We start from the raw sequence: 22,375 nt of genomic DNA, 5'->3' as shown, positions 1-22,375 counted from the left end.
AATAAATATAATGTACAAAAAAATATAAGCAAAACCTTTACAGTGACATTTGTGATTTGTTAAGGAACCATTTTTAAGCAAATTTAATATTGATAAAAATAAAAACAAATTTTTCTTCCCGCATCATTTGACAACTCTGACAGTTTTGGAAAATTCAACAACTGATGTTGTTTCATTTGAATAGAGTGCTTGGGTATTTTCATTCTTTTAAAATTGACTGTAATGGAAGAAAATTAAGAATTTGACTTTTTAAAGATCTATCTGATATGATTTCTCTGCCAGACAAAAATTAATGTGCATTTAAGATGTAAGCAAATCCTTAAGAACAATCTCCATGGGGGCCAAATTTAAATCATTATACTGATTTGTTTACACGTCTCAGCAATGACATACTTTGTCATTGCTTATTTATTATTATATTTGTTATAATTAAGGAAGTATTTTATAATATTTACAAGAAGAGAGGTTTAAGCGTTCGAAGAACTTTTACAAAATTTTTCTACCTGGGTTCCTATTAAAGAAATATTTAAAGGAGATGGCACATTTTTGGGCCCAGTGTGTACACTAACGAAATTGGTATCAAATGAAAGGTGATGATAAGCACATTATTACGTGGGTAAAATATGCTCAAAATCGTTAGTGGGGTTTTGGAGATATTGGAGTTTGAAGTTTCGGATTTCAAAACCGAGAATTCAGGTATTTTTACAAACAATTAATCGTAGAATGCGTAATAATGGATGTACAAAAATAATATTGGTATCAAATGAAAGGTATTTCTCTCGTCTATAAATCTGTATTAAAAATATTTTTCTATGTTAAAGAAAAATTATACATATTAGGTATTTACTTCTCAAAAGGTGATTTTTTTAAGCGAGGCCTTTGGAACATTGAAATATCAAAGTATTTTTTGTAATTATTACATAGCTTAATGTGCTATCTTTTATTCTACATAAATAAAAACTGTTCTATAAATCATAGAAAAACCTTATAAAATACACAAAAACGCGCTGAAATATGCCTATTAACTAATAAGAAAAGAAACTAGGGTAATCGAGTTATTCGTTTATACCCGAATACAGTATTTTTGTGTACCCGAATTCATACTAATGTATGTATGCATGTATCTGTTTATGAATGTTTGCATTCATAATAATTTATTCCATCATAACTTCCAAAATAATTATCGTGATTTGACAAATCATTTATCACCTGATAGCCCAGGAAAAATAGGAGAACAGGAGAAGTAAATACTTAATATGTATAATTTTTCTTTAACATAGAAAAATATTTTTAATACAGATTTATAGACAAGAGAAATACCTTTCATTTGATACAAATATTATTTTTGTACATCCATTATTACGCATTCTACGATTAATTGTTTGAAAAATACCTGAATTCTCTGTTTTGAAATCCGAAACTTCAAACTCCAATATCTCCAAAACCCCACTAACGATTTTGAAAATATTTCAACCACGTAATTTGCTTATCATCACCTTTCATTTGATACCAATTTCGATGGTGTACACACTGGGCCCAAGCTCCATAGAAAAATGTGCCATCTCCTTTAAAGCAAAAGAGCACTTTTTATTTTCAAGATCAATAAAATGTTTGTATTGCTTTTCTGCATCGGGCTCGATACACTTTTTATATTATTATTTCTTTAGCGGGTCACTGTGGTGTATGCGTACTTATTTCTAATTGTAATTTTTTTTTTAAGTTAAATCGAATTTTCTCTTCTTTTCTTGAAGAGTTCTATTAAAAGAGTTGAGCTTTGTTGAACTTTCAAATGGTTTAATTAGTCAGGCAAGTTTGTGTATATAGCAGGATGCAGCAATAAAAGGTTAGCTTAGAACTTGCAAACATTAATTTCATACAATCTAAGGCAATTACTCTCAGAGATCTACATTTTTGATTTTAGACTTTTTCAGATATTAGATTTTTTTTTTTCGAACACCCGAACTTGGGGTTATATTTTCAGTTTCTTCAGTTAAACTTTCACATCTACAGATTTAACAGTGAACACATACTGACCATTGGTCAATTCAATCAATTCTTTTTCTCATTAACTTTCTAAATTTGATTCGCAATTTTAATACAAAAACAAAAAACTCAATTTGATTTTAAAGTCCTTAGTCCTCTACCGATATAACGAGGCACAACGATATACAATTCTCCTTCAGTATTATCTTTCCAAATCAACAACATTGTGCTACCATATCACCACAAATAAATGCGTGCAGTTAGTTCCAGCAACCGTCTCATAATTATACCCAAGAAATACTCAATACAGTTACCCTGCAGGATTGTAAATAAACGGGTCATATAATTTCGTGTGTAATTGAGGTCGCATTGAAGCTGAATTACATTGCCTTAACCGAAAACTGCCTTTTAGTGTTGTGTCGTTCCTGATGCCACTTGGCCGAACGTATAATGAAACAGTGGTCAACGTGTTGTATAGAAGAGGTACATTTATTATCTACAAAAAGGAACCAAAAAGGTGCTTGTGTGTCGAAGGACAATCAGAATGTGAGAGCATGTATTATACGTTTTCCATTTCAACCGCAGTATATGTCATGTAAATTAGACTTTTCGTAGGATGGAAATATTTTTACACTCTGTTTCCGCATTAGGATTGCCACTGAAATTGTAATAAAGGGCCCAAAAAGAAACTAACACAACCAAGTGTCATTATTTTTAATTGAAATTCTGCTTTATGACTGACTGAGATTTGCATAAAGTGTTGAAATAATGAGAGATGAGAAAAATTTTGACGTGATGTCAAGCGAAACAAAATACCTAGTCAAAAAGACGATGCTGATTTATTGGTTCATGCGTTCTATTACTGAATTCGGTATCTGCCGGATGGTTTTCACTAAATGACATTATGTTAACTAATGGAGATTAAATTAATTTTAAAGATAAAACTGTTGAATGTGGTTTCAAAGCTTATATTTTTCGTTATAATATTTATGAGCTTTTACTATAATTAGCTCACCTCATGCAGATTATAAATTCATAATTTAATTGGAAATTATTGGCGCCTACTGATTAAAAGAGATTCAATTACAAAGAGCGGAAAAAATGATATATATATTTTTTTGTATTTAACAATGATATTTCTGTGTAATGAACTGCGGTTATTATTATTGTTTTAATTTTTTTTTTTTATTTCTTACATTAATTGTAGCCTAGCAGGTAATGATATATGTATTGTGTTATAACAACCTGTTGTGGTGGATATTTTGTATCAATTCTTTTATTTAAATAATAAATAAAGCTACCGTTTTATTAGTAGTTTTTCTGGTTGTTTTTTTGTGGCTTTAATGACTTAATAAATTAATAATATGTAATAATTAATGACTCTGGCAAAAAAAAAACATATTAAGATAATCAAAAAGTCAAATTAATACCGGATAGGTTTTAAAGGTAAGGTAATGAAATAAAAGTATTTTATCGTGAATTTCAAATTTTATGTTTAAATACGAAACAGTTGTTGTGTCTCACAGGTTTATTAGTGTAAAAATTAGTCACTAGAAGCGTTATCCATTAAATAATAAATTCTTAATAATCTCATGGACTCATACATATTTGCTAGGATTTGATTAAAATCATTTAAAAAATTCCAACTCACTTATAAATCCATGATGAGATTTAATACGTAAATAAAACATGCATAGGAGCTAATTAATAGGCAGCACCAAGGCTGCGTCAATTATACGAATTTAAATAAAATATAAAAGACACCTAACAAGGCCTGAGCAAAGTATGTATCCTCTCAAATCTACAACTTCTCATTTCTCCTTACGGCTCATGATGTAAATTTATGCAAATATTCTGGACAATAGAACATTGTTGCTTTCTTCTTATTTCAATAATTAAACTATTATCTACATACATTCAAGAATAGATATACCTTCATTGTATGCAATGCTATATTTCGTTCTTATAATACAGTATTTCAGAGAGGTGTTCCCGCATGAAGATAATTCCTTTGACTGTCTATACTGCAAGATATAGGTAAGTTCATCAAAAGTGAATCAGAGGTATTTTATGTAGAAGAAGAACTCAAGCGAATGAAAATTGCGCATTTAAAAACCCTGTTCTATATAAATCTGTGAAGTGTGTTCTTTTTATATGAATCTAAAATCCTTAAAAAAAAATATTTATGGTCTTAAAAGTGTTAAAGATTCACCTGACAACACTAATCTGTGAGGGAAATACCTTAATCTCAGTTTTAATTTTGATATGGTTGTCTTTAAAAAGGTGTCTTTGTAGGTGTCGTACAGATATGGTTGATGCGTATTTTTAAAGGTTAAATGATAAAAATTTATTATAATTTGTCATATAAAAATATTGACAATATGATGTGTTAGGAAAAAAAAAATAATTTTTTTCGCATTTTTTTATGAAAAGTGTATGATTTCAAGAAATAATTTGAATTCTTTTTACAAAACATTATAGGCTTTAAGTTATGGTTTAATTCCTTAGAAGAAATATAAGGCTTATTAAAGGTATATTTTTTTTATACTTTTGCATATAAAATAAAATGCACGACTTGGGTCGCACGTACTTGCTCTTATGCTTAAAGTCACTCTAATGTTAAAGCTTTTTATTCAAGAAAATTAGGAAAAATTTGATATTTTCAAGAAATTTCATAGGGAGTGTAAAAAAATTAAATCTGTTTTTATAATTAATTAAACTCCGTTTTAAATGATGTTTTGAAAAAAAACCAAGTAAGCCATTTTATTACTTGTATAAAAAGGTATTTTTATAAAAATTTTTTCAAAAATTGCCTTTTTTTTAAAATAATTTTTTATATATAAAAAATTTTCTAACATTTTTCAAAAAAAATAGTTGGTACGCCATTTTGAAGAAACAATTAATTTACACATAAAAACTAAATTTCAAAATTTTTCATTAATCCGTTTTCAAAAAATTGATTTTCAAAAAAAAAATTTTGAAATATTTTTTAAAAATGCAAAAATGCGTTTTTTTTTAATTTTCAAAAATTTTAATATTACCTTTACCTAAACACTTTTGTATTAAAATTTTCATTCAAATCGGGTTAATGTTGTACGAGATATTCAGAAACGAAAAAAAACGTTATATGACAGGTACCGTTAATAACGGTACAAAAAATATTTTTTTTATTTTAAAAGTTGGCTCTTATGTGTAATACTACAAAAAAAAATTTAAATCAAAATCGTTAGAGCCGTTTTTGAAAAAAATTAACTTTATATGGCAGGTACCGTTAGTTTTGGTCATAAAAAAATTTCAATTTCCCCTCTAGGGAATCACCAAAAACTGCTAACTACCAAGTTTGAAGAAAATCACTTCACTTGTTTAGGCTGCAGCTCCAGATAGAGACAGACCCACTTTTTTGGCATTCTCCAACATCGTAATGTCATGTAAAATTGTTATCTCGAGTTCGATTTTTTTTACGAATCCTAAACTTGCCCTATAGTACCTATGTATATCGCAAGTAAAAAAATTGACACAGTGAGAAATGCTAATTTTAATTTAATTAATTTTAATTAATTTTTTTCGCTTTTTTATAATATTGAGCGTAAAAAATTATAAATTATGAAGTTATCACGTTTGGTAATAATAATTGTAACTTGAATTAATCAAAGAAAAAACTTGAATTAATATCAAAGAAAAAAATACTGCATAAATAAAAAATAAATAAATAATTATAATTGCATACGTTGATAAAAAATAATATGCAATAGATTTAATTTTTTTTGAAAAATTATTGTTAATACCTTGCGTTGAAGGAAGATTCCATGTTGCTAATTTTATATTAGGTTTTTGAAAATGGATTCTTTATTCCATTGAAACACCGTTTTGATTGTCTTTTGTGTCGAGCTTGAGCTTATCGAAATTTTTCACAAATAAAAAAAAGTTCTTTCGGAACAAAAAAAAAAAATAATAAACAATTGAATGTGCTACTTTGAAGCGTATTAGATTTTTTTGATCTTCTTTTTATTTGTATTATTTTTGTATTATCTTTGTGAACATGTTTTTGAAACAATCATTTTCCACATTCATTTCTAAACCTCTTCTATTCCTAACGCCAGATAAAATATTTCATAGAATTTTCCTTATCACGAACTAGTTAGTCAGATTCTCATTATGAACGCGATTTTTTTTTAATTTCAGAAATCTGGTCTGAGAACCTTCACTTTCCTAATGAAGATGAATTTTTGTATTCTATAAATCTATATTTACTTGTAATTAAGGAATTATTGTAGACATGTCTATTTTTCCTTCTTTATTTATGCAATTAAAATGTACGTCCAAATCAGAATAATAATTCAGAACAGATAAAACTAAATTAACTAACAAATAACTTCATATAGGGAAGGATTTCCCTTCATTAATGAATTTATTTAATCTTCGAGGAACTTTGTATATGTCAACAACTTGTTAATATAAATTACTTTGGTCAATCATATACAGAACAGTTATGTGTGTATATTCTTTCTAAATTAAGTTAACTCCCTAAGGTGAGCAATATTTTGGAATCCAATTATGTTAGATCAATAATATAATACTAACAAATACAAGAGGCACATAAATATTTGTAGGCATCAATTGATTGAATAAATAAATGTCAAATAGAAGTCAACTACTAAAATGTACAATAATGTAATGGATGTGTGTTCATTGTTCATTCTCCTCCATACCATACATCTGTTTCAAAATTACGAGCTGGCTAAGTTTTGTTTGTTATTTAATGTTAGTTATGTACTTCTAATAGAGATGGAGAACTGATATTAGGTAGTATTGATAAGTAAGGAATTTGTATTCCTTCAATCGAAACCTAATTCAACATGCAATAATAATGCTCATGGATTTGGTCAAGTGGTGTGTGGAGGTACTTGCTATTGAAGCCAATGTTAACCAAGCTTATAAAATTAAAATTTTTAAAGAAGGAGAATAAGAAAAAGTAAAATTTCACAATTTGGTATTGCAATTATTTCTCTTTTTCATCTCTCGTAAGTTTCCATAGTTGCAGTTAGGTACGCTGCTGTTTTCCGTCAATTTAAGTATAATCTATTTAAACAACAACAAAATGCTAAGAATATTTCTCTTTTAGTTAACGAAAATTTTAGTTTTTTTGCAAACGATGAACGTACTTAATTTATCTCTCCAAGAAGTTATGCCACCGTTCTTTTTCAAATAAGTTCAAATAACAGTGCTTTCTATGCACTTTTGTATGTCTTTTCGATTCGTGGGACTTTCAAGATCGTTTGATCAAATATATCACGTTGATTCGTAGGAAAAACTCTTTAGTTATTTATTAAAGGTACAGAAAGGCTCATGAAATATCGGCTGTAAAAATGCACCAAAATTGGACCTACAACGGTGCTTTGAGGTACACCACCTATTACACGGGTCAACAAGGTTTTTGCCACAAGAACCAAAATATACTTTTCTATAGGTTTTAGATGTGCTGAACTCGAATTTGAAGCCAGAAAATTTGTATTGCCGTCCATTTTTGAAATATTACCGGTATAAAATGCCAAAAACGTCATTTTGGCTGTTTTCAAGGTTATGTTATTGTGTGGTGTAAATCATTATGAATAAATTTGTAACTGTGCCTATAAGAACTGGTTTTATTCTTCCAAAAAATGTTTAAATCTTTCAGATATCTCTTTTACTGCCCGAGATATTTAAAATTTAAGTAGCGGTATTTGACTCAGAAACAGCACTGCACAACCAAATTAAACTTTTCTTTACCACAAGAACCAAAATAAACTTTTCTGGAGGTTTTTGGGTTGTTGAACTCGAATGCGCAATCAGAAAAATTCTATTAGCCTTCTTTCTTGAAATATTATCGTTATAAAATGCAAAAAATATATTTTTGTTCTTGTGGCAAAAATTCTGTGACCTAAACTTATAACCCCGAAATTAGTTTAAACCCTTTAACCGGACTTCTAATTTCGTACCTAATGGTTGGGGAACAATAAAATTTCTGAGCCATTTCCACCAACAGCTCGTCTACAGTCACCATGACCGCAAAGTTATCAGTTGACGGGTCTTCAAATTTAACCGCACGTTTGGCAATAAGAATGTAAACTGATATAATATTTATGACTTCGATTGACATTTGAAAATTGTATTTTGGTTTCTTCAACAAATTACTTGTTAACCAGTGTCATATTTTTTATACAACATATATTATAAAAAATGAATAAACTATCAAAGAAATTTTTAAAGGGGAGAAACTAAACCTCTTAATTGGGTTCCCATATTCCACTGGTTTTGAGGTCTCCGGTATGATGGTCATCAGCACTTTAGATTTCAGAAAACGAATTCAATTAAGCTTTAATGAGTAAAAGTCTTGAAGCCGATCAAAGTTCAATTATAATTCTAATGAGATTTTTAAAGAAACTAAAAAGAAATCTTTTAAAGCTCATAACCTTGCTGGACAAATCTGCTGGAAATACTAAAAAAAAAACTACCAACTTAAATGAAGTTGTTATTCTGCCGGATATTGTTCATCTCCATCCATCCATGCAAATGGTGAAAAGACTTTTATTTGATTTTATTCCTCTATAAGGATTATTAAAGTGCATTTTGTCCTTCTGCAAGACCAGGAAGACACACTGTGTCATAAAAAAAATAACAAGGAAACTCTACACTATCTTTTGAGCATAAAGACGGTTAAGATACTCTTGTGCAAATCTTGAAGGCAAATGCTTTCAAACTTCACACACAGTCATGTGCTTGTGTGTATAGTTTAGGAAAAATGAACGCCTAGTTGCTACGGTTGCCGTATAATATAGAAGGTATAGGTATCATACACTTCTTGTTAAAGGATGAGCGGCACCACACCATCATCATATCCTATCAAAATCGTTTTCCAGGTTCTACAAATGCACATGCCAGCCTTTAAAATAACAATTCAGTGAACTTAAGACTAAAAGCTGACGGCTTTTGACTTTTTGTTCCAGTTCAATGAATTCCTTCAACAGTTGGTATATATTATATAGTAGTAAAATGTTGAATGCCTTTTTGATAAATCGTTAAAATGTATTATTCTCTTTTCTAAAATCGTAAAGCAAATAAAAGTTACGGATGTTTGAGGCAAAAAGGACTTGAATATAGAATATGCGAAGTTCAGAGATTGCCTTTGCCTTGAGGATTCTTACAACACAAAGGGTATTCAATAGAAAAGAATCCTTTTAAATTATGGAATCATGTTCTTGAATCAGGATCATGGTGATAACCTTAAAGATGAGACTTTAATTATATTTATTTTATAAGACTACTGTCATTCATTTTCTTTTATTCTTTATTGACCTATAAATATGCAATCCAGGTTGAATAGGGAAGATTAAAATAAAAAGGAAAAACTTAAAAAAAAAAAATTATAATAGTTTTAAACATAAACGAATTTTATGCAATATTGTATATTGAAATATTGAAAAAGGTTTACTTTCCTCAATTATTAAAAAAAAAAATATATAAATAACATACTTTTACTGTCGGTGACGCCAATTACATACGTTAAACGGTGAAACTCTGAGTAACTAATGATGTAATTGAAATGATTGGTCAATTAGATTTAACGAGTTGATATATTTGGTCATTGACAACAATATTTTTATAATTATATAAAATCGTTGAAAAGAGGTTGTCTGTAAGGCCGGTTTAAGGACGATGATTTTACGTGATAACGTCGTAAGAAAACAGGTTGTGTGCTTTTGTTTAAAATAAGTCAATTGAAGGGTTTTTTTTTATTTCAAACAATCATAATTTTAAAGAAAAATCTAAAAAAAATTACCTTTTTTCTTTTCTCATTATATTAATTTTTTTATTTTAAAAGCTTACAAAAAAAATTAATTTAAACGCCAAATATTTTTACAATGCGCAAAAAGTATTAAAATAATTTATTAAAAACAATCATTTCTTATGAAAAAAGTGAAAAAAAAATCATTTCCATCACCCAAAAATTCATTTTTTTGATATAACAACCTATAATAAATTTTATACCACCTGAAAGCTTATTGCTTCAGCTCAAAATATATATATATCGATCATGTCTATTAGGCATCTACAAAAAGAGCTAGAATTTTTCGAACTTGATCAATTTTCATCAAAAAAAGCAAAAAAAACGTATAATTTTATGTTCTCAAGCTATTGAATCAACTTTTTTTAGACAACCTTTAAAAAATTGTATATCATGTAAAAGCTTATAATTTCACCTTTCATATGACAATCTTATTTCTGTGATGCCTAGAAAAAAAGTTAGAATTTTTTAAAGCCAACCATGTCGAAATTCCAAACTGAGATTACGGTACTTTCCACACCGGTGGCTGTTCATGATCAACAGATCTCCACAGGTGTTTTGAGGTATTTCGCAAGTTTTTTAATTAAACATTTTTAGCGAATGTATAGTTATGTGCGATATACCAAATGAAAGGTAACATCATCAGGATGCTCAATAAAGTTAAATCAAATTTGTATTTGCTTTAGATCAAAAGATAGAACCTGTTGAATAATAAAATTTTATTTTACCGTTATCTCAAAATTGTGACTACAAAATTGATTTCAATTTTGCACAGATATAGTCCTGTCTTTTATCTATCTACAATATAAATTTCATTAATTTATGTGTTGAAGAAAAAAAAAGATAAAATTAAAAAACGGTTAAAAAGGTAAAAAACTTGGGACAAAAAACTTGTTTTTCCCGTTATTCGGTCAAAAACCATTTTGAAATACCAATTTTTTGCACATGTATACGCACAGTTATAGACTACATGTTCTATAAGCTTGAATTTTTCAAAAATTCATATTTCGAAATGCAGAGACTAAAAAAAATCCGTATCAGACCCCTAACTTTTTTTTTATTATCTTCCGAATGACGTTTTTCAAATTGTCAAAAAAAAAAAATTCCCCTACCAATAATCACTTACCCCTATTTACCCTATTAAAAGATGGAATTTTTAAAAAATCCTTCAAATGTATTTAACTTTCAAATAAGCTATATAGAAGATTTTTGTACCTCTAATAGCTTATTTTTACTTTTGAATTGAAATTTTTGCCGCACTGCGAAAGTGCGAGAGTGGAATGCTAGAAAATGGCGTCACTTTTTTGTGGTGGCTGCCATGGTTCATCGATTTATAAGACGTTATCGCGTCAATAAAATAATACGCATACACCGCAGTGACCCATTAAAATAAAATAATATTATTTTATGGAAATATATATTTGATAGTTCTCATCGTATATTCACTACTAAAAGCAATTAGTAAAAATATATTTTCGGAGAAGAAATGTATAAAATTCCAGTTTTTTTTTTTATTGTTTTGCAAGAATTCTACAGCACAGTAATGAGAATTCATCAGCTTTGATAAAATAAAACACCTCCAAACATAATTTTTGACAAATTCTTAATCATTTATGTCCACCCAAATAATTTTCATTCTTCTTGATCCTTTTTTTTTTGTTGATAAAAAGACAAGAAACTTCTCTTGAGTATAGTTCCGGATAATAGCAACTGGCAGCAAAGCATTAAACGGTTTACTTCTTTCCTCTGCCATTTCCCACAAAAAGAAAAAGTGTAAAAAATAATGAGAAAATATTTTTTTTTTTATTTTTGAGTCAATAAAAGATTTGAAGACTATGCATAAACAAACAAACAAACAAACTCTATTGATGTTGGCATTAACCATAATGAGGTACTTTTAAACAAAAAAGCGAAAAACATTTATGGTCTCCAGGTGTTTTAAGTTAATTAAAAATAATTGAATTGTCCGCTGTCAGTTTCACAGTTGTCGAATGTCCTGTGGCATAATATTGGCTATGAAATTAGCATAGGATGAAAATGTATTTGTTAAGTGTTATGGCAAGCGCAATTAAAATTGTTTGGCAATTAATTAATAATATCAAAGAATTTGATATTGTAACTAAATGAGATATTTTATGTCATGTACATAAATGCAAAAAATATTTGGAGAAAAATTGTTTGCGTATGTTTTTATAAAATAAGAACGAAATCGAAAAATTTCAATTTCAATATTTATTTTTTAGGTACTGGACATAAAGTAAAATAAAATAAAATAAAATAAAATAAAATAAAATAAAATAAAATAAAATAAAATAAAATAAATAAAATAAAATAAAATAAAATAAAATAAAATAAAATAAAATAAAATAAAATAAAATAAAATAAAATAAAATAAAATAAAATAAAATAAAATAAAATAAAATAAAATAAAATAAAATAAAATGAAATAAAATAAAATAAAATAAAATAACATAAAATAAAATAAAATAAAATAAAATAAAATAAAATAAAATAAAATAAAATAAAATAAAATAAAATAAAATAAAATAAAATAAAATAAAATAAAATAAGAGTCAGAATGCATTTGCTTCACCTAATAAACAAAACAAATCAATGCGATTACTTTTTTCGTCACAAACAGACCACACTTATTTTTCTATGTATGTTTAATTCATTAAAAATATCTTGTTTAAATTTTGAATTTCAATAAGATATATGCCGGAAATATCCATTTGCATAACAAAATTTCAACAAGTTAGTCTTAAATCCTCTAAGGCAAAATGATTGAGATACGTTCAGAAACTTATTCCACTGACAACCGCACGACTATAATAATACATCCATTTTTCTTTCATATCCCTTGAAAGCCAACTTTGAACTTTGTAATAACCGTCGTCATATACATTCTATACGTTATACTAATAAAAAGAGGTTATAATGTTCATCAGTACTAACGGGAAGAAAATTCATCTTTTGTATTCTTCTTGTATCTCTTCTACTACCTAGAATATAACGTATACCCACGTCATTCATGTTTTATTATCCTGGATAATTTCTTCTTATGCTTTAGTTCGCATTGGGGACGATTTTACCTTACCTAAGGTTCACAGTTCATTTCCTGGATGTCGATTATGGTGGGTGTATAGTGTAAAGGTAAGGTATATTACTAACTTATATGCAGCTTATTTTCTAGCAACTCAACTGAAAGGATACAAAATATAGGACGAACAACTAATGAAGTTTGAGCTTTATATAGAAAATTTGTGCAGCTGTTAGTTGTTGATTTAACTTGAGTATTTGATTATTTTAAATATTTAAAACATGTAAAAGAATAAAAATTTAAATAAATCACGAAATTAAATAGATACATTAATGATAAGAACGAACAAAAATGAAGCCGAAATGAATTTCTTTTTCTATTAAGCCTGTGAGTATGTATATTAGGGTGTTGCAAAATGCTAAAGTATGGAATTTTTAAATGTAATAGCTTTTAAAAGTTGCATTGCTTATCAAAATGAAATCCTGCCTTTACAATTTTCATTTTAATTAATATCTTTGGCTAGCTCAAAATATAGGAAGAAATCGAAGAAATTTGGATTTTTAGAATTATTAAATTATTGAAATATATGTTTGGATACAAAAACAAGTATATAAAATATTTTTAGGCTTTTTTTAGGCTATATTTGTTGGAATTGAACACTTAGTTCAATTAGTAAGCAAGCTGCGAAAAATAAGCGAAGGAAAAAAAATCCTTTTTTCATATAAATTCGTTTTTTTCTCAACAACTTCAACCGATTTGAGCGAGCCAAAGACGAACGATATTATAATTTTTTTTTTTTACAAATTATGAAACCTTAGACCCTAATAAAACTTTTGACCACTATTACATTGCAAAATTAGAGTGCTTTTTTCGGCTATACAAAAGTGACACACCCTAATGTATATGTCCAATAAGTTGTTTTCCTTTAATGATAAATATAGATACATATAAGTAAGACTACCAAAATCAATTCTCCAACAAATGCAAATCTTTCCAATCGATAGTCAAAGAAGAGAGATGACCGATTCATCATGACTATGAGACTATGTACGAGTATGTGAAATATCAAAATAAATTCGTAGGTATATAATAAAACTTCAATCAAAAAGGCTTACAGACGTATCAGAGGCAAAGTTCACGTAAAATATGAACATAAACATTAAATGAAATATTATCTTAACTCGTAGGTCAAATTGATTTCTTTGACTTCCTGGAAAATTAGGAGTTTAGTAAAATAGTAATAAACTCACCATCAATTCTTGTCATGGGAAGTATTAATGATGGATAAAAATCCAATTTTTACATGTTAGGACTTAGGAGGATTATGGTATTCGTATACACTTGATTCTCTTGTAAAATATCATACCATTTTTACCAATGAATACCTTAAATAAATGGAGCCTAGGTTTTGTGGCAAAATAGCTAGTTAATGAAGAATCTCGTTGAGCTGCAGGGGCCTCTCGGGGAAAAATATTTGTTTTCTCTTAATCAAGTCAGATATCAAATGAAAGGTCTTTTTAAGCTCAAGTCATTACTAAAAAAAAATTCTTGAAGGCCTGGTTAATGAGTTGCTCGCATCGAAACATTTTTTTTTTACATTCGGATGCACATATCTGCGGACCAAAGTTTAGAAACAAGTCAAGGTTTACAGATATAAGTTTAAAGTGAACACGCCTATGCATTTAGGCTAAAAAAATTATATGTATTTTTTTTTTTCAACATAATTTATTTTTAAAGCCATGTTTCACTGGGTTGTGATAAATAAAAAAAAAAACAAGTAGGTACTTGACTTTTTAATATATTAAAAAAAAAATAGTATGTACCTATTACGAAAAGTCACAATACACATAATAAGGTAATGGGCAGGTTCAGAAACGTTAGGGACTAAATATTTAGGTAATTTCTCGTTCTCTGATTGGTCAACTGTCAAAAAAATCCTTCCAATTTAGGTAATTTTGTTGGAAAGCTGACTGGAAAGTTAGGCAAAAAAATTCTCCCTAAAAATTTAGGAAAGTTTTTTTTGTCAACATGACAGCTGATTGTTTTTAATTATAGAATTATGTTAGCAAAATTAAATCTATTTATGTGAAAAACGAGTAAAAAGTGCACTATCGGTTATAATTAATATTATTTATTTATTAAAGTTAAGTGAAATTTGGTTTCTGCCCCATGCGATCTGTAAAATTATTCAATAATTTTAGAAGTTTGACAATAACATCAGATCCAAACAAATTTAGTCAATTTACTCAAATCTCCGTTCAGAAGATGACGTTACCTAATTATCTAGTCCCTAATATTTCCTGAACGTGCCCAATATCTTCCGAACGTTGTCAAAATTTGTTTGTCAAAAATGGGCACCAATCTGTCAGGTCGCCCTTTAATTTTTATTTTTCAATCGCAGTAAATTTGTTTTGTTTTAATTTTTAAAATGTCATTTGAAAAAATTATAAATTGAAAAATAACAAATTTTCTTCGTGTTTCAAGGCGGAAAATGGTCAATATTTGTTTAAAAATTAGTGGTGTGCGTTTATCGGTTTTTGTGCGTTTTTCGTCGGTAATTTAAACAATTAAGAATTCGGTAGCTGACATTGCACAGTGCGGCGAGTGTATGGAGATAGTGGACAAAAATCAATTTTCCAAAAAGGAATTGATTTTGCAACGAAAAACTCTTGTAGATGTAATAAAGAGAAATTCTAAAAAATTTGACAAAATTTTCACGCCCCCTGCCACGCCCACTTTTGTAAATGATAATTTATATCTAAAAAACGGCGTGCACCATTTGATAAAAATTTAGGAAATTTGATTATCTAGATGAGTGTAAAAATAAAAAAATAGTTTCGACCCTTTCCGCCCCTTGCCACGCCTACTTTTGTATATGATTGTTTATACCTTAAAAACGGTTTGCACCATTTGCACCAAATTTAGGAAATTTGATTACCTAGATGAGTTAAAAAAATATAAAATAGTTTTGACCCTCTCCGCCATCTGCCACGCCCACTTTAGTGGCTAAACGCTTGCAAATTTTCCTTTTTCGTCTTTGACGACGCTTCTAAATGTAGTGTTTGTGTCTTCCACGACTAGTTCCCCTTCATCAAGAGGGGATACATTATGCAGATATGTTAAAATGCTAACAGGAAGTGTAAGTCTATTTTTAAGATTAGCTTCATGATGCTTCTCGACGAAAGCATGAACATTGTTCCCATCCTCGAGGTTTGAGTCAATTGATACAGAACAATTATTTACATATTCAATTCGTGATTTTTTTATAAAAAAATCCATTTTTATAAATTTTTAAATTTTTGACCTTGTCCTAGAAATGTTGAAAATTTTTCAGGTTAGCAAAAATTAGCATGAAAACTTTACATTTCCGCAAAGTTAAATATTAATACAGTGTAACGACACTAAAAATGTTACTATACTTTGCTAAAATTAATTTATAAACATAACCAAAATGGAAAAGAGCGTTAAAAAGCTGTTTTGTATGCATTGCTTCTCCCTCGGATCAAGATTTATGTCGAAATTTATCAATTTTTTTCTTAAAACACTTTATGTGGCAGTTGCTAGTACTTAACTAATTCAAAATAAAGTCAATATCTTCATCTTCTCCCCTGTTTTTGCCAAAACAAATCCACCTTTCAAAAAGTCGTTCATTTTTTCTGGTCCGACTTTGGCCTACAAAAAGTCAAATATTTTGAAGGTTAGCAAAAGTTAGCAATGAAACTAAACGTGTTCTCAAAGAACAATAACAACACAAGATAATTCCATAAATCATTGTGCTACAATTTGATACTACAACTTTGTGGGCTTAATTTAGATGAAATTTTATGCCTTAAAAAGGAACTTTTTTCGATAATTCACTAGAATTCAAATTTGTTTAAAAAATTAAATACAACTCATACAAGTTCTCAATATATCCATGATTATTATTCACAAATAAAAAAAATAAAACGTTGGTACTTTTCTTACACGAACCAAACGAAAATGCACAAAAATAAAATCTCGAGCTATCACAATGACTAAAATTTTTTTCAGTGCTTTTGAAAGTCCCGTTAATCCCCCAAAATGAGCAAAACAAAATTGAATCATTTATTTGCAAAACATGATAAGTCCATGATTTTTAATTTTTCAGGAGAAGAAAAAAACGTTCTATTTTCTTTTGATATGCGTAGCAAAATTTATAAAAAATATATTCTGTAGGACTCTTGCCTAGCTACAAAATACCGTTTCGTTTTTAATTTTTGGAGCAATAGTTCAAAAGATAAAAAATAAAAACGCTTTTGGACTTATCATACTTTGAAAATAAACGGATGTGAAATTAGTTTTAAAATGGATATACAATTTTGCTTTTAGCCCCAGTCTATCAAACAATTGTATTAGAGATTAAAATACAATGTCCGGACTACTTATTTAACTTTAAAGTAGCTCTAAACTTAAGATTTTCAATCATTAGTCGAATATAGCATTTACACAAAAAGAAGCTGTTGTTTATTTTCAAAAGATGATAAGTCCGGGACTTATTCTGTTTTTGATACTAAAAAAATATTTCGCGTAGCTGTAAAATCGGATATAGATGGAGTAGATACTTCATATTTTAAAGACAGACGTGGTTATCCCTGGAGTACAAATTTAGTCAAAAAAACGAATTTTGAAAAAAAGTGGACTTATCATGTTTTGAAAATAAATGATTCAATTAAAAACAGCCAAAAACAGTAATTTTACATATGCTTGACCAGCTCCATAGCTTAGAAGATCAATATTGCATATTTGTTTTTTTTATTTTTGTCCACTAGTCAACGCACTGTGCATTGGTCGCCAATTTGTCATGTTTTGACAATTTGGCGACCAATGTCAGCTCGGAATATATTACCCTTTTATGTGTACTGTGACGAAAAGTATGAACATCGAAATTTAAGATTTCTAGAAGTGGACAAGGGCGGATCCAGGATTTTTTTCTGGGGGGGGGCACAAGGGACGGATTGGCAAAAAAATCAGCGATAACAGTTAGAAATAAAGTGAAGTATCATACGACTGACTGACAAGCAACGAATTTTAACGACGCACAGTGCTGTTTTTTAGTCAAATAGGTACCAAATGACAAAAAAGTTATTCGGAAGGAAAAATTTTCATTTTCTTGGTAAAGTAAAAGCCACTTAAGTGCTTACCCATTTACCTCCCGATTAGCCCGTAGAAAAAAAAAAATATTAAAAATCATAAAATGCACGTACAACCCTGTGCTTTAACTTTTCTTATAGTTAGTTATTTATTTTATTTTTTGAGTCAAGTTGTTTCATTAAATAGTTTTTGAGAAATTAAGTTTTAAAGATGAAATGTAGAAAAAAAATGTTTTCGTTTTTAATTGATTTTGTATAAAATTTTGCAATATTATGGACATATTTATACCATTTTTTAATGACCTAGTTTTTAATCAAATACTAAAGACTTCATTCTAATAAAAAATATTAAAGTTCCTAAGAGTAAAAAAAAATGAAACATAGGTACTTTTTTCCTGGGTTTTTATTTGCAATAAAATTTTTTATATCTCAAGAATATTGTGTTCAAATTGTAGGTCTATTGGAGCCAAATTGACCAAGTTATGAGTATTTTAATACTTCGCTTACGAACGTTTTAGTCCAGGGTTAAAAATTTTAAATCGTTCTCCCCACAACTAATGTTTTCAAGCCGGTGCCCCTCATAACTTCAAAACTACTGCACCGATTCTTTTGAAATTTGGAACACTATTTCTTTACATATAAGGATAAAGGTATCCCTGGAGAAATTTTCTCAATAACATAATATTTATAAAAGTCTATAAGTAAGGGTCGCTTTTTTCAAGGGGTCTTTATTTTCAGGGGTGCAAACTTGGGCAAATTCTTGAAATGCAAGATTGTTTTACATATCCAGCAGTTCAATAATATCAAGGTTATGCAATGTTGTGGCGGGTTGCGCTATTTTAAAAACACTAATGTAAAAAAAATTTTTTAAGTGTGTAGGCTGTAGGGTAGAGTTGCCTAGTTCCCTCTCCAGTAGCCGGCCACCTTTTAGAAAAATCGTTATAACCAGTGATTTAGTAGGATTTATTCCAAATTTTTGCTCTTATGCTGTTCTTTGAAATGTCTCTCCTAAAATTACATTATTCTTATTATTCTTGTTATTCAGTTTTCCTAGAAAAAATAACTTTTTGTGAAGTGATCCAATCGGGTATGGTTTTTTTGTAATTTTACTGCCGAAACCTACTATCGTAATTAGTGTTTTGTGGAAACAATTTCAGAGCTAATGCTTTGAAATATTGTTTTTCTTATTAAATATATATTATTCTTTAAATAAAATAGGTTTTAAATAGGAAAAAATGTGAATTTTGTGGGGGCCGGTGATAGAACACAAAAAAAAGCTTTGAAATTCAAGAGTTTCCTGTATTCGGCCCCCTTTTATTGATAAAAGTTTAAAAAATGGGGGAATTTTTGAATCATTCGATGTTATAACTTATTAACAATCAAAAAATTTTTTTCTAAATTCTTAAAACACAAAAATTTTAAAGAAAAACATTAAATTTATTTGAGCTTGACCTAATAAAGTGGCCGGAAATGGGATACTAGATGGCCGAAAATAGGAAACAAAGGACGGATTTAGGAGAATCGGACTTTTTTTATACAAAAACTTAAATAAAATATTTTTGGGAACTATTATTAACTTTTTGTTTTTAACCATACCGAAAAATTAACAAATAAAGTACATTTTATTTCAAGAATTATTCGAAAATGTTGATATTTGACGTTTCTGTGCTTGATTTTATGAGACAAAATCCTTAAGGGGCCGGCTACTAGCAACTCTACCCTATTTCAACCCCTTCGTATGAAAAAATAGAGTTGCATATACAATTAAATTTTTTTTTAGAATACAATTCATACCTTAATTGTCGGTGTCCATATCAAAATTTTTCACCAAAATCACTTTGAAGTTAAAAAAAAACACTTAGAAAATTTATTATTTCTTTAAATCGAAAAAAAAAATAATGATTTATTTATTTGTGAGGTGGAGCAACAAACAATAAAATTCGCATTTTCAGCCAGAAATAGACAAGAGTTTCACTCAAGTTCTTTCTGTTATAATTCATATATTTTAACAACTCGTATAATTTGATTTGCTTTAAGTATGAACCAGTTCTGGGGGGGGCACGTGCCCCCGTGCCCCCCCCCTGGATCCGCCGGTGGAAGTGGAGAATATGTTTTAGATGATTCAAGTCCCCTTTTTGGAAGGGGAAGGGGTATTATAAAATGAAATTATTTAAAAATTTTAAGCATTACGTTTTGTTCGTTTATGAAGGATTCAACTTTTTATTACTATGCGAATTTGAAAATAAAAAATAAAATTAAAATCGATCCACCCTACTATGCAATGCTTTAAGGTTCAAAATTTTTGAAAAAAAAAATTGGTTTAAAATAACTTCCTCCAAATGCATTGAGTGAGATATCCAAAGAAAGGTCTCTCTAAAAAACTTTATTTATAATGAAATCCCAGTTTCTTTAAGATCTGAGTTGTATTTTATTTATATATAGGATTTCTTTACTGCATAGTGTAATTTCTCTTGGAGCCGTGGCACTGCCTCGGCTGCCCCAATCTTATGAACTTTCTCACTTAAATAAGGCTTATTCTGCCGTACTAAGCAAAAAGGCCGTGTGAGCCAAAAATCCAAAAATGAGTTAAGGGTATATTTGACATCCTAAAACAATGCCTTATTTATATATTTACTAAAAACATAGCATTTCCAATTCAAAGTGGCTCAAAATAGTCAACGAAGATGAGCACAACGATATTACTCCGCTGTATTCCCTAACAGAAAAATGCATGTTTTTCTAACACTTTTGAATATTATATTAATATTGTGTGAAATAATATATATATATTTCCTACCACAAGTTGCTTAAAATCACTTTTGAAGTTGAGAACATACATATACAATTCTCAACTATTTACTTTTTCAATAAAATGCATTTATCTCAAAACTACAAAAATGGATATGCGCCCTTTTTGCTTAGCACGGCAGTATAGCTTTTGTATTATGTACATAATCCAGTTAAATAAGGGTTTAACCTCGGAATGAATGTTAGTAGAAATTTTTTTTGGTCAATATCTTCCTTTTGCCATTCTATAACATATCTCAAAAGTCTAGAAAAATCTCATGTCCGCTTGTCGCGATTTCAAGGTCAAATCGCGAAATGGAGATTTTCAAAATTAGCAAAAATAGGCTATGGTATTATTTACACATATGATACATGATTTCAAGGTATTTTTTAATGCTGATTCCAAAAAATCTAAAATCAAGACAATCTGACGTCTCTGGAAAAAGTTATACCTGTTTTTCATCTGTCAACTCATATTATTATAACAGTTGCAAACTTACTGCCGAAAAACCCTTAAAAGTTATGGTAGATGAACCAAATTTTGCATGAAGATTTAAGAATCCATCATTATTAAAAATCAAAACAATCCCTTACAAAAAATATATATACCTACGAAATAATGGTATTTTTTGATGGAGGGGCAAATTTTAGGATATGCACTAAAGAAGATTCTTGTTCATCTTAGGAATAAGTGCAAATAGGCTATTTTTTTCATTTTAATCTTTGTTTGGATATTCTTTAACTACCCTCAAAAATCTAAAAAAATCTCATGTCCGCAAGTCCTAATTTTCTTGGTTTGAAAATAAGGTGCAGATTTTAAAAAATTGGAAAACTACACTTCAGATATTTGTGTCAGATCAACATGAATAAGGTGCATTACTTTTCAGGGATGGTCAGGTTGACTTGTTTGTGAGTTTTGTTGGAATTAGTGTTAAAAAATACCTTTAAATCATGTCGCTTATGTTGGTATACATATAAAAATTTAAACTTTTCTTATTAATTTTTTATAATCTGCACCTTATTTTCAAACCAAGAAAATTAGGACTTGCGGACATGAGATTTTTTTAGATTTTTGAGGGTAGTTAAAGAATATCCAAACAAAGATTAAAATGAAAAAAATAGCCTATTTGCACTTATTCCTAAGATGAACAAGAATCTTCTTTAGTGCATATCCTAAAATTTGCCCCTCCATCAAAAAATACCATTATTTCGTAGGTATATATATTTTTTGTAAGGGATTGTTTTGATTTTTAATAATGATGGATTCTTAAATCTTCATGCAAAATTCGGTTCATCTACCATAACTTTTAAGGGTTTTTCGGCAGTAAGTTTGCAACTGTTATAATAATATGAGTTGACAGATGAAAAACAGGTATAACTTTTTCCAGAGACGTCAGATTGTCTTGATTTTAGATTTTTTGGAATCAGCATTAAAAAATACCTTGAAATCATGTATCATATGTGTAAATAATACCATAGCCTATTTTTGCTAATTTTGAAAATCTCCATTTCGCGATTTGACCTTGAAATCGCGACAAGCGGACATGAGATTTTTCTAGACTTTTGAGATATGTTATAGAATGGCAAAAGGAAGATATTGACCAAAAAAAATTTCTACTAACATTCATTCCG

Source organism: Episyrphus balteatus, chromosome 2, assembly GCF_945859705.1.
Source record: "Episyrphus balteatus chromosome 2, idEpiBalt1.1, whole genome shotgun sequence".
Taxonomy (NCBI): domain Eukaryota; kingdom Metazoa; phylum Arthropoda; class Insecta; order Diptera; family Syrphidae; genus Episyrphus; species Episyrphus balteatus.
This window is presented reverse-complemented; position numbering follows the sequence as displayed.